Consider the following 13,592-nt stretch of genomic DNA (forward strand, 5'->3'; position numbering starts at 1 on the left):
CCTGTTTTGCTCAGGACTGGAGCCTCACAATTCCCCCTCCTGCCCTTCCTTGGAAGGCATCCCAGTTCTCCTAGAGCAGGGACTTTGTTATGAGCTCTGTTGTGCCTCCTCAGCTCCCCACATGGGCTTTGATGTCCTGAGCCCTGTCAGAGGCCTCTTACTTGCCCCCAGCATACCACGGAGTTCCGTGGACGTGGATGTGGGCTTTTGCCCGATTCTGAATGTGTATTGTCTAGTGCCAGGCTCTGACACGTGCTGCCTCCACAAGGGAAGAAGGACTGATGTGCTCACCACTGAGTCCTTGGTGTCTGGCACAGCTCCTAGCACACAATAGGTGCTCAGTAAAGTGAAGGAACGAACACTGGATGGCACAAGACAGGCCTTGATGATGTGCCTAGTCCTGAGCACTCAGGAGGATCCTCCAGGGCAAGCAGCACCCTGTGTGGAGTTGGAAGCTGAGCCAGGTGCGCACCTGTTTGCCAGGGGAAAGCCCTGGGTGAGGACACAGAGATGAGAGGAGACAAGACAGACAGTCCTTGCTCTGTGCCAGACATTGTGCTAAGCTCCAGTGTCCTTCTAGAACCTTCAAAGCTAAACTGACAAAGGCTCTGAGTCCATGAACAGCTGGGCAGGACACATCCATGGTGGTGGTGGGGGGGTACCCCTGCAGCAGACTCCCAGCACCTTCCTGTAGGTTGCACCATTTGGGACAGAAGGGTGGCGCTAACACCAGGGAAGGTGGCCGCAGTCTTGTAGCCACTGCCTGGAAGAGCCTCCCCCAGTCCTCCCAGCTGCTGTGCTGTGCTGCTGTCACAGAGAAGATGGCCTGCAGTATGGGAATGGGTTTTTGAAATGGAATTTATCTACCACAGAATTCCTGCTCTTTGCCCCAACAATGCCACTCCTAGGGGCTCTCTGATAATTGCTCAGGGGAGAAGAGCCACGGTCACAGGCATTGCTCACCGCAGCTTTATCTATTCATGCAAGTGTCCATTCACAGAGAGCCGTCAGGCAAATTCCTGAGCATTCTCGCACTGGACTCTGCACCATTCATTGATGGTGCAACTCTTTTCAATCCACACCTATTCCTGTCATAGTAAGGCGGAAGCACAATAAAATACTTTTTAATTATTGGGAAGGTTTGCCACAGAAGGCTACTATTGCCGAGTTCGACTCCGCGGCAGTAATTGTGCACAGTGCAGGAGAGAGAGGGTGGCGGGGACGTGCTCCGGGGCCTGCCGGGCTGCTGGCAAGACTCTTATCTTGACCTGGGGAGTGGTCACATTGGGGCTCACTGCCCAATTATTCTTCACACAGTAAATGTGTTTGGTGCTCTCTTCCTTATGCCTGATATATTTCATAACGAAAATATAAGGAAAAAATAGCAGCCTGTGGTAAAAAAAAAAAAAAAACTCTTTTAAAAAATATTGAAAGGTAGAAAATTACAACTAAGAATTACAAAGTAAAAACCTTCACCTTTCTGGGCTCCCTCTACACCCACTGTTTCATTCCCTGGAACTAACTGCCGTCAACACCACAGAGGGTGACGAAAACAGCCTTCCACAACCCTCCCATCTGCATTTTGCACGAGCCCATGTATGTACACCTGTGAGCCTTGCTTTCCCTGAAGAATGATGTGTCTTTTGATATATATTTTTTTTATGGTAAACACTGAGCTACTTCAATTGTCTCCAACGTCAGTTGGTGTCCCACCACCTACTCTCACGGCCCCTCTGTGCAGACAATCTGGAGGCTTCTGGGATTGTCCTATTGCCATTCCAAAGTCACACAAATGACTTGACATACGAATATCTTAACTAATTTCAAAAAGATTTCTCACCCTGACGTATCCTCTCCCATTTGGGGGTTTGCAGAACACCTCGGTTTGTAGGACAAACTTCATCTTTCCACGTCACCCTCTAAGGCAATATGTGTTTTGCCTGCCTCAGAGGAAATGGGATTGTGTGATCTAAAACCTCAAGATGAACCTCAGGAAGTCGCCCTGTCGATAGACCCTGGGCCACCAGCATAAAATGAGCAGACCAGAACCTTCCCCAGAGTCTCCCACAAAAGGAGAGGCTGTGTGTGCCTGTGTGTATCTTGTGCAGCGCCCGAGTAATGGTTTTTACAGGAGGCGCTGTCTCCCCAACAGTCAATGTAAATCCAATTGGACATAATGACTGGATTTCTCTCCCCTCAGAGATGGTGACAGTGATTTCTCAGATGCCTTTTAGTTACAGACACAATTCTGAACAACATAATTGGGTTGGGTCTTTGCAGTCTGCCCTATTGGACTATTGATTAGCCACTAAAGTCTTCCGCCCTGCGGATGTCTGGGTGCGCAGTCGGCATAGCAAGTGGGCGAAGACGGCCCTGAGTGGGGGTGTGGGCGCCTTCCCAGAGCTGCATCCTGAGGCGGAGGCTCCTCCCAGAGTCCTCTGCCGCTGACAACCACCTGTCGGCACCCACGTGTCAGCACCCCAAGCCAGGAAGTCCTGAGAAGCCGAGTTCCAGCCTTTGCTGTCCTGTTTCACACCTGTGTGACTTGGATTTGCACTGTCCCTCTCTGGGTCTGCTTTCTTGTATGTCAAAGGTAACCTTCAAGGTCCCTTCTGGCGTTGAAGGCCCTCCCAGCGCCATCTCATAGAAATTGAATGTGAGCTATAAACACAAGTCACATAAGCAATGGAACTTTTCTAGCAGCCACATTGAAAAAAACCAAAAAGACACTGGCAAAATTAGTTTTAATAAAATATTTTATTTAATCCAACAGGTCTTAAATAATATCTTAAATATTTTTGCATGTGAACAATATAGAAAAACTTAGTAAAAGATTTTACATTTTCTTCATACTAAGTCTTTGAAATCCACCCTGGAAGTTTGTGCTCACAGCATCTCGATCCAGCCTGCTTGCATCTCAAGATCCATGCCTGCACGTGGCAGGTGGCCACTGGATCAGACTCAGCAGGGGTATCTGGGCCATGCGTGGCGGGATCTGGCTCTGGCCCCAGTCCCTTACACTGCCTTTCCCTGGGGAAGCCTGAGGATCTACAGATCTCCTCTGTGCCAGGATGGCCACTGCCCTCAGCAAGGCATGGGAGAGGGCGTTGCTTCCTCCGCTGCCAGAGTTCCATTTGGAGGAAGAACAAGACAAAAAGAAAGTGTGTGTGTGTGGGGGGGTGGCGGAGAACATGACCAACTGACCCTACCTGGGAGCAGTGCGAGCTGGTAAAGGCTGTAGTGGAGGCGACCAGCAGGGCTATGTGTTCTTAGAGGCAGAAGCCCAAGAAGACCTCCAGGGTTTGACTTTTGCAGCCGAGAGAAGACTTTCACTAGCCTCTGGGGCTAGACATAGGGGATGGGAAGTCAGAGGGATGAAGAAAATATGGTGATTGTTTCTGGAGCTTTGAGGAGGCCAGTCTGGTAGAGCAGGCGGCAGGAGTTAGCAGCCGGGTGGGGTGAATTGCAGACAGCCTGGAAAGCCAGGCAGAGAGTTCAGATAGGAGGTATTAGGGAGCCACCTTGGGCTCTTGAGCTGGGGAGGAGTTCATTAAAGAAAACACTGGTTCCTGCAGATTGGCTAAGTCGCTTATGAACTGGAGGCAGCGCCCATGACGGGGAGGCCAGTTAGGATGCTGCAAGAGCAGGAGGTGGTCACTGTGGATGGAGAGGGAAGAGTGACCATTCAAGGGAGACTCGCAGGAAGCCTGTGCTGTGACCAACGTCAACTTTGATGGTGAACTGGAGCCATGTGATGACATCTGGTATTTTGCTTTTGGCTGGGCTCCCCTGGCCGAAGGCAGGAAGGACATTCTGGGAAGATGATCAGCCTTAGCACAGACTCATGGTCAGAGAGAAACTGGGATGCAACAGGTAGCTGCCGGGGAGGAGGGGGCCCTGAGGGGGCCCTAAGGGTTCCACCATCTGAGGCCTCAACAAGAGGAGACAGCAAGTCCTTGTTTGTACTATAAATTGAGTGGGTTTTTGGTCAGATGGTGGGATGTTGGGAAAGGTTTTCCAAGTTAAACCAGGTTGAATAGGTAATAAATAAATAAATAATTCCAGAGGTGACATTCCGGGTGCGGCAGTCATTTATGCAAAGGCTTGGAAACTGAACCAGGCACAGCACATCCCCGGGCCTGCGTGGAGCCAGCTTGTTAGGGCAGAGGTCCCCTGGGAACGAGTGCCCAACAACGGATCCTGTGAGTCACACTCCGATGGCTAATGTACTGCCTAAGTGGCCAAGGAACTTGCGTCACAGTGGCATTTAGAAGTTTATTTTGTTTTTAATTTATTTTTTAGCTGCAGTTGGACACAATATTTTATTTATTTTTATGTGGTGCTGAGGATCGAACCCAGGGCCTGGCATATGCTGGGCGAGTACTCTACCGCTGAGCCACAACCCCAGCCCCTGCATTTAGAACTCTTACTCTGTGCCAGGCAGCCTGAGGCTCTGTGGGCAGCGGTGCCCAGGACTCTGAAGGCCCTGCCCTCACCGGGCAGGGAGGATGCAGAAGCCAGACATTAGTAAAATTTTGATTATAACAAGAAATGCCGGACTGAAAGGGTTAGGGACCTAGCAGTACAGCGCAGGGCCGTGAGCGCAGAAGCAGGGAGACTTCCCTCAGAAGAAGTGCTTTCCCATAAGTCTACCTTCCCGCTGCCTGGGGTGGGGGGGCTGCCTTGATAAAGGGGAAGAGGGGAGGACCCTGTAGACAGTAGGAATGGCCAGAGCAAAGACCCCAGGGTGGGAAGGAGCAGAGGAAAGGAATGAGAAGGTAAATCATAGGGAGAAGAGCTTCGCAGGCAGAATGTGAGGAGGCTCTCAGGCCAGAGCACCTTTGGCTGGGATGCCAGGGCTCTGGGGGTCCGTGAAGCCATGCAAGAGCCCATACAATCATGGGAACTTGATCTTAGACATAGGACAATGACAGATGTGCAAATTAAGTAGAGAGAATGGTCAGGGCAGGACCAGGCACGCCCCATGGGGCCATATCTTTGGCATTATCCCAAGTGCGAGCTACAGAAGCATCTTAGACAGAATGGCGTGGCCACTGTGGTACTCAGGAGCCTTCTTGGCTGGTGAGGAGACTGCACTGTGGGAGGCCTGGGCAGACCACAGGGCCATCATTGGGGCCATTGCAATGGTCTAGAGAGTTGAGGATCAGGCATAAAGCTGCCTGGTTCCCCTGCAGCTCTCAATTACTGCAAATGTCCTCAGACAGGTTAGTGATTCTATTAAAGCATCCAAACCTGGAGACCCACATTTACAGATAATGTGCATGAAGCCAGCTAATTCAGTGATCCAATTATTAAGTTAGAGCATCTATGACTTAATTTCATTGGCCGCCAGCAAGGCATCATTCAAGTTAATTGACATCTGCTTTGCCATTCCCTCTTAAAATCTGAACAATCGATTTGGTTAAATTTCATACAGAAAATGTGCTTTTGTAGTGCCCCATGCATACCTCAGAAAAGCCTGAGAACAAAGTGCATTCTTTTTTAAAACTGTAGTTTCATTATATGTATGTATGTTAAACAACTATTAAAGTTGGCATCAAGGGGAAAAAAAAAACCTAATTAAATGAGACAGATCCTGGTTGAGACCTTCCGGGAACACTTGAAAAGAATTCAAAGTCTGCTACTATTCAGTGCAAATCAACGTCAATCAAGCCAAGGTGGCTGAGGTTATTATTTTCCATCTTCTATGTCTGCTGATTTGTCTGTTTAGGTGTCAGAGCAATTGTTGAGAAAATGATACTTCATTCCTTTGCTTTGATTATGAAATTGTCCGTTTCTTCCTTTAATTCTGTCCAGTTTTCTTCCATATATTCTAAGCCCTATGATTGGTAAATATGTGTAATGACTCATCTTCTGGTGATTAACACTTTTACCACTATGAAGTGTCCTTCTTTATGTCTTGGTTTAAAGTTTTATCTGAAATTGACATAGTCACCTCAGCTTTCTTGTGCTTACAGGTGGCATGTACTGGATTGTTTCAACTTATTTGAGATATATATATATATATATATATACATACACACACACACACATATATAAATTTAAGCAATGTCTGCTAAAGATAGCATAGAGTCAAGACAATTTTTTAATTCATTCTAATTTTTTTGTGTGTGTGTGTGTGGTTCTAGGGATTGAACCCAGGGCCTTGTGCATGGGAGGCAAGCACTCTATCAACTGAGCTAAAAATTTCTTTTTTTAAAATCTCAGTGTCCTTTACTATTTAATATAATGTCCACATAGCTGGGTCTCAGCTATCATTTTATTTTTGTTTTCTGCTTGGCTCCTGTATTTTTTGTTTATGTTCCTTTTGTCCCACCTTCCACAATAATTTGAATATTTTTTGGAAATCCTTTTAATTAAAATTTTTCTGTTTCCATCTAGCTATTCTTTGCATTATTTGCACACCAACTGCCTGACAGAGTATATTATATATGCTTAACTTTTCAGAGTCCATTTACAGTTAATAATAGACCACATAAAATGTAGAAATCTGGCCACATTACAGCCTCATAACCACCCCCATCTTTTAAGTTGTAGTTATTTGGAGTAATATATTGATTCATGCCATAAAGTCCTCAAGATAATGTCATGACTTTAATTTTATTCATATTTGTTTATTTATTTTTGGTACTAGGGTTTGAATGCAGGGCCTTGAGCAGGGTAGGTGAGTGCTTTACCACTGAGCTACATCCCCAGCCCTGATTTTAATTTTTTTAAAAATATTTTTTTCGTTGTCAATAGACCTTTTATTATTATTATTATTTATTTACTTATATGCAGTGCTGAGAATTGAACCCAGTGCCTCACACATGCTAGGGAAGTACTCTACCACTGAGCCATCACCCCAGTCCCTAATTTTAATTTTAAATAAAGATGCATAAAGAAAATAGGAGGAAAAAGGCAAAATTCAAAACAAAACAATCCACCCAATAATCTTTGCTGGTAGCCAGCTACTCACCTATCCTGAGGGTCTTCATTCTTTCTGAGGATCTGGTTTCCATCCACCACCCTTTCCCTTTGGTTGGGCTTGAGACAGAGCAAATCCCTGCCTGTCCCTGGGAGATGTTTTCCCCATGTGGCCTCTGTGTTCAGGACAGCCAACCCTGTAAGGACAGCCTTTGTTAGGTCTTCAGGTCACCAGCCCCTTTGATGGACATATCATGGAGGGGGGACCTTATGTTTGGAAAGCTGACTTAGTTCCAAGTGCTTCATGGTAAGTGGCTCTTGCAAGGCCTATTTCTTGGTTTACTTCCTCCTGTTTCCAGACCCCATTCCTGGTTCCCTCCCCACAGGACATGCTCGGGTGCACTTGATCCACAGCCTTGTACAGGAATGTAACCTCTAAATGTGTAGTGTGTGCTTTTCATACACCCACCTGGATTGTCTCTCTTCCCTCTCCTCTCCCTCCCTCTCCCTCCTCCCCTTCCTCCTCCTCCCCTTCCTCCTCCTCTTCCTCCTCTTCTTCCTTCTTCTCTTCCTCCTCTTTTATTTGTACTCAAAGCATCCTAAACTCACCTGTGGAGGTGTGTGTGATTCACTTCTTTTTTTAAAATATTTTTTCATTGTCAATGGACTTTTATTTTGTTGATTTATACGTGGTGCTGAGAATTGAACCCAGTGCCTCACACAGGCTAGACAAGCACTCTTTCACTGAGCTACAATCCCAGCCCTCAGTGTGTCACTTCTAATGGCTCCCTGGGGCTTCTCAGTGAGCATCTTTCCCTTCACTCACAGGATCCCCCAACCTCTCAGCTCCATCCCCAAGGCCTCCAGTAAGTGCCTGAAACCACAGACAGTAAAAAATCCCGTATTTATTATTTTTTCCTCTCCATACATACTTATGAGACACAGTAAGAGATCAACAACAATAACTAATGACAAAATAGAACAATTATGACAAGTAACTAATTATAACAAGTAAGTAGTCTCACAAGGTCTTTTTACAGTGTGCACCCTTCTTGTGATGATGGGAGGTGATACTTAAAAGGGAGCTCTTGACAGCTTCTCTTCGGCATATCTGAATTGCAAGATCACTACCCCTGTGCTCTGCAGCTGCAATTAGGTAAAATATGGGTTACGTGAACACAAGCACAGCACGGCCACATCAGCCCATCTGATGGCGGATTTGACTAACAGGCAGGGAGCATGCACCCTGCAGATATGCCGGACAAAGGGATGATTCATGTCCCAAGCTGGATGGAGAGGCACGGCGCGAGGTTTCATCCTGCTCCTCAAGATGGTGCACCATTTAAAACGTATAGGTTGTTTACTTCTGGAATTTTCCATTTCATATGTTCAGACCATAGTTGACCACTGGTAACTGAAACCTGAGAGAGAAACCCTGGGCAAGGGGGGACAGCACTACTGATTCCCTAGTGATAGAAACTGAGATTGCTCAACCCTCCACCTCCACAGGCAGCACTGCAGTGACCACCCTTCCCCCTTGCGCTGTGGCAGGGATTTTTCTGAGACATAGATGGGTGAGACACTGCAGCCTGGAGGGTCCCTCTTGCTTCAAGAGTGGTCTCAGCCCTGGGCCCTCTCACTTCCTGCCATTCTCTCCTGCTCTGCCCAAGTGTCTCACAGCAGAGAGACCTTCCCTCAAGTCACCCATAAAGCCATCACTAGCACAATGGCTTTGTGTCACCAGGAGGTTAGTAAAGCATTTGGGGATGCTGCAGTCCTCAGTCTCTGGATGATGCAAATAAGCCCTGTCCAGATGGAGGCTTCATTTTTCTCTCATTAAAGGACCAGGGACTAAGGGCCAGGCCACAAGAACCACTGGGGCCTGTGCACAACTGGAGAGGGGTTTGCACCCGGCAGTGTGAACCACCCCTGGTGAGCTAGGGGATCCTGCGGTATGTCCTGTGTGTACCCCAGCTCTCCAGGAACAGCTGTGGGTGCACAGGCCTCCATCTTCAGGGAGCCCCTGGGGAGCTTGGGCCAGGACTGAATCGGAGGCTTCAGTGTGCACCAGGCAACACCCTCGCTCCCCAGGGAGCAATTTGATCTGGATTCCTGGGGTAAAGAAAGACCCAGGGAGGGAGATTGCTGGACCAGAAAGTAGGCACTCACTCCACCAAACCCTGATGGCTTTCCAGAGGCTACACAGCCCACTTCTCCAAGGGAAGGGTACCCCTATACTTACCCATCACCAACAAATTTCCTGCCCCAACTTCCTGTTGTTGCCGGTGCTGGAGGTGTAGCACTGGGTCTTGCTGCCATTTTAACTGGCAATTCGGATTGCTCGTGTGTCCAAGTGTCTCTTCATGAGCTCTGTAATCACTGGGCTCCTGCTTGTTCCTGCCTGTTCCTGTCCAGTTCTCTTCGGGTAGCGTACTGGAGGTGGCTGCCTAGGAACCACTGTGTCTCTTCAGGATGGCTCTGTTCACTTCTGTTCTCACCCATCCTTTGAATTTCACAGCTTAATGCACAGGGAAAAGTTGGTGTCCCTTGTTCCCTAGTTCTCTGGTGAGGGCAGCACCCGAGGTCCGCCTGGAACACCTGCACCTTCCCTGTATTCAGCACTTGCAGTTTCCCAAGAACTGAGAAACCTCACTGAGGGTGCATGTCGGGCACCGTGCGAGGCTCATCCCATTCCATCTCCAGAACTACTCTATGAAGGAGGGACTATTACCATGCTCCAGGGACAGATGAGAAGTCCACCCTCATAAAGGTTAGGCTGCTTGTCTAAGCTCGTAATGTGTGAAAGTGACCCAGCCAGGATGCTATGTCTGGTTTTCACTCAGATTAGTGTCCCTCAAATAAAATCTATTTCAAATAACTGCTGTGTCCCAGGTGGCCACGTGATGTATCATTCCTAAATAGTGAGACTTAATGATGAGGTCAACTCTGGTGGTACCTTTGTGCCTTCTCAGTCCCTAGTGCCTGACAAAGGTGCAAGTTGGTGGAGACAAGGGGCTGGGTGGACAGGGGAACAAACAAACGTGCTCACTGGGCGGCATCCTCAGAGTCTGCTCCTCCTGGCGAGGCCTCCTGTGGGGAGAGCAAGGGCGCCTCTCCTTCTGGTTCCCCAGCTCTGCACTGCAAAGGAAGCCTAACTGGCCACAGCGGTGCTTAATGAGCAAGGACCTCATTAAGGAATGTCAATGATAGTGACCAAAAAGGGTGTTCTGGAATATCAGTGATGAGTGAGCAAAAAGAGTGTCCTCTGTCCTGATACCTGGCGAGACAGATATCCCCAGGCACAATAAGGAACATCCTTTCTCCTGGAGAGAAGGACTCTGGAGGAGGTACTGGTTTTATGACCGCTAAGAAGGGAGGGACCTTCCTGATACTGGGTATGGTGTCCAAAAAAGAACGGCTTCTCCCAGGAAGTGATATCAGGGCTGGTAATGAAGAATGAGGAATCTGTAGCTAGGAAAAGAGGAAGGACTTACAAGGAACAGGGTAAAGAAAGTCAAAGGCCCTGAGGCAGAGAGAGATACGGGAAGAAGAACCTGTGTGGCTGGACGGTACTAGAGGAGGCTATGAAGGTCTGAAAGCCCAGGCCACACTGGCACACGTGAAGATTTCTCAAGCTGCTTGAGACCCTCAATCCATATATCTTCTATTTCAAACTGATCTGCTGAGGTCAACCCCACATTGGTGGAGCCAGAAAAATGTCCCTTTATCACCTTACCTCTCAAGCATCCTTTGTCCCTCCTAGAATGCAAAGAAAGGCTCACCTCTCACTCAACCTAACTCTGGCCATCTTATTGTTACCATGTCCTGAGGCATAAAAGCATCCAGGATAATGTTGGTGCCTCTTTAATCAAGACTCAACAAATTCTCTTCCTACTCATTGAATTAAGTAATGTATTTTAATTAAGTAGTGCAATTTCCCTTTTTATGTTTAATAATTATTTATCAAAGTTCAAATTATATATAGGATACATTGATCTTTTGTGTATCATTCATAATTATCATAATCATACAATCCTCAAGGGAACTGAAAAACTTAGAGCCTTGTGGCCATAAGAAAAATTTAAAAAGTTAATGCATATTCACATTTGTTGCACTTCACATAACAGATGGGTGGTGAATAAAGAAGTTGTGGGACAGAAAGATTAGAGTGGGATAAAATTCTGTTGGAACTGGAGTGAAAACATACTTTGAAGGTGCAAAGGACACAGTGTAAATTTTTTTGACTGTAAAAGAGAAACTCATTTGTATTTTTAAGTCTAATGTAGTAGTTTTGCATTTTTATGCTTATATTCCATCAGATACATTTTAAAAAGAGATGTGATAGCTTTTTATGTGAAGGTCTATGTATGCAATATGTCCCAAATTTGTAATAATAATAAAAACACCATTCTAAATGCCAACTTAAAAATGTATAAGGCAGGGCTGGGCTTTTGGCTCAGTGGTAGAGCACTTGCCTCTTATGTGTGAGGCACTGAATCTGATCCTCAGCACCCCATAAAATAAATAAGTAAAGATATTGTGTCCATCTATAACTAAACTTTTTTTTTAATGTGTAAGGCAATTTATTTATTTATTTGGCATCAGGAATTGAACCAGAGGGGCCTAACCACTGAGCAATATTCCCAGCCCTTTTTATTTTTCATTTTGAGACAGGGTCTCCCTAAGTTGCTAGGTTGCTGAGGCTAACTTTGAACTTGTAATCCTCCTGCCTCAGCCTCCCAAGTTGTTGGGATTACAGGTGTGTGCCAGCTTGACTGGCTAGGCATACATATTTAAAAGAAAATTCTTATGGAGAGGGTGTCATAAAAATGTGGAGCCTTTATTATAGGCCATCGTGTCCTGGGAGTGGTGGCAGAGACCAGTAGGAGGCACGTTCCCTGGAGCCATCTTCCTCCAGCTGGCTGGGCTGGAGTTGGGTGTGGCTCCCTGTGTTCCCCATTATGATGTGACTACATGTGACTACCAGATGTAAGCACTCAAGGGCAAGGATTTTGTCTGTTTGGGCCATTTGTGTCTCCCCAGCAGCAACCACAGTGCTGGTACATGGAAAGCACTCAACCTATTGAATGAATGAATGAATGGCCAACATTGACTGGGCTCTCACTGAGAGCCGCCCATTCATGCCCCTTTAGTTCCCATGACTACCCTGCAGTAGGTCCAATTAGTATCCCCACTTGACAGATGGGGAAATTGAGGCATGAAACAGCTCAGAAGCTGCTCATATTCACCAAAGAAGTAGCAGACTGGGACCCAGGCATCCTGGAAAGAATCCTTAGAATGAGGCCTCTCTGTCCCTGGGGTGCCTGTGTCTTTGGGTTCTGAAGCTCCAAAGCCAGCACTTAGGGGCACTCCAGGAATGTGATCCCTCCACGGCCATCTTAACAGCTCTCTGCCGTCTGCTTTCTCCTCCTACATGGTTTTCCTTCTCCCTCCCTGTTTAATATTTAAGTCACATACATCCTGGGACTTCCTGGAGACCCATGTCACTGACCTACTTACCTATCCAACCATCTTTTCTCACACATGGGGGAGGGGAGCAATGGGAAGCACAGGGGGTCTCTGGAAGGAAGGAAGGAAGGAAGGAGGCGGAGAGCGGAGATGGCCGCAGATCACACTGCTGCTCGGAGCAGACTCCTGCTGTCAGCAGGAGAACATTAATAAAACAAGGTCAGACTCCTCTGCCTGGAGACTGTGACAGGATAACACTGATTCTAAGTGGCTTTCCAAGAAAATCTCTCCTGTTCCTCTGGCCCAGAAGATGGGCCTCCAAAGTGCTAGCTGTATGTATGGGGTGGGGGTGTGGGGGGGAGAGGGGTCTCTATTTTGTAAAAAGGACTTGGAAATCCAAGGTGAGCTCTTACCCCTTGGTAGGGAGAAGAGCTTGAGTTCAGCCACTAACACGCACTGTGTCCCTCTCGCCCTAGCCAGACCCCAGTCACAGCATGGAGGAGTGCCCTTCACCAAAGAAATAGGCAGTGCCTTCTGCCTACAGCCACGTGATCCTGGTGGCCCTAGAGGTCCCAGCCTGTTGCTCCTACTTTTGAACTCAAGGGCCTGGGATCCTTTCCTCTCCCCACTCCCACTGTGGGCTGACCCTGAGAGGCATACTCTTTTCCTGTCTCTGTCACTGGCCTGAGGGTTCCCAGGGCTCAGAAGACTCCAAATGGGAACGTGCATCAGGCTGCAGAGGTGGGAGAAGGGAGGGAATGGTGGGTTGCAGAAGATAGCTTCCACAGTGTTAGGGTTTGAAATGGGGTTTCCTCCAAAGCTCCTGTATTGATGCAGGAATGTGAGAGGACTGGATTGTGAAAGCTGTACTCTAGTAGTCCATCCTAGTTTGTATGTACTGGGTGGTAACCGGAGGCAGGTGGGGCATGCCTGGAGGAGATGGGTCACTGGGGTATGTCCTGGAAGGCTGCATCTTACCTGCGGGCACTTCCCGCTTTCTCTGCTTCCTGACGCCGCTGTGAGCTGATCAGCTTTGCTCCGTGGGGCTGTGACCCCCTGTTTTGCCTCACTTAGGCCTAGAGCAATGGAGACGGCTGCTTATGCACCCAGACCTCTGAAACCATGAACTCCAAATAAAAATTTCCTCCTCCAAGTTTTGGTCACAGCGATGAAAAAGGTAACCAAAACACTTGGTG

Source organism: Marmota monax, unplaced genomic scaffold (assembly GCF_021218885.2).
Source record: "Marmota monax isolate L192 unplaced genomic scaffold, Marmota_monax_Labrador192_F-V1.1 WCK01_AAM20220418_F8-fsc00004, whole genome shotgun sequence".
NCBI classification, from domain to species: Eukaryota; Metazoa; Chordata; class Mammalia; order Rodentia; family Sciuridae; genus Marmota; species Marmota monax.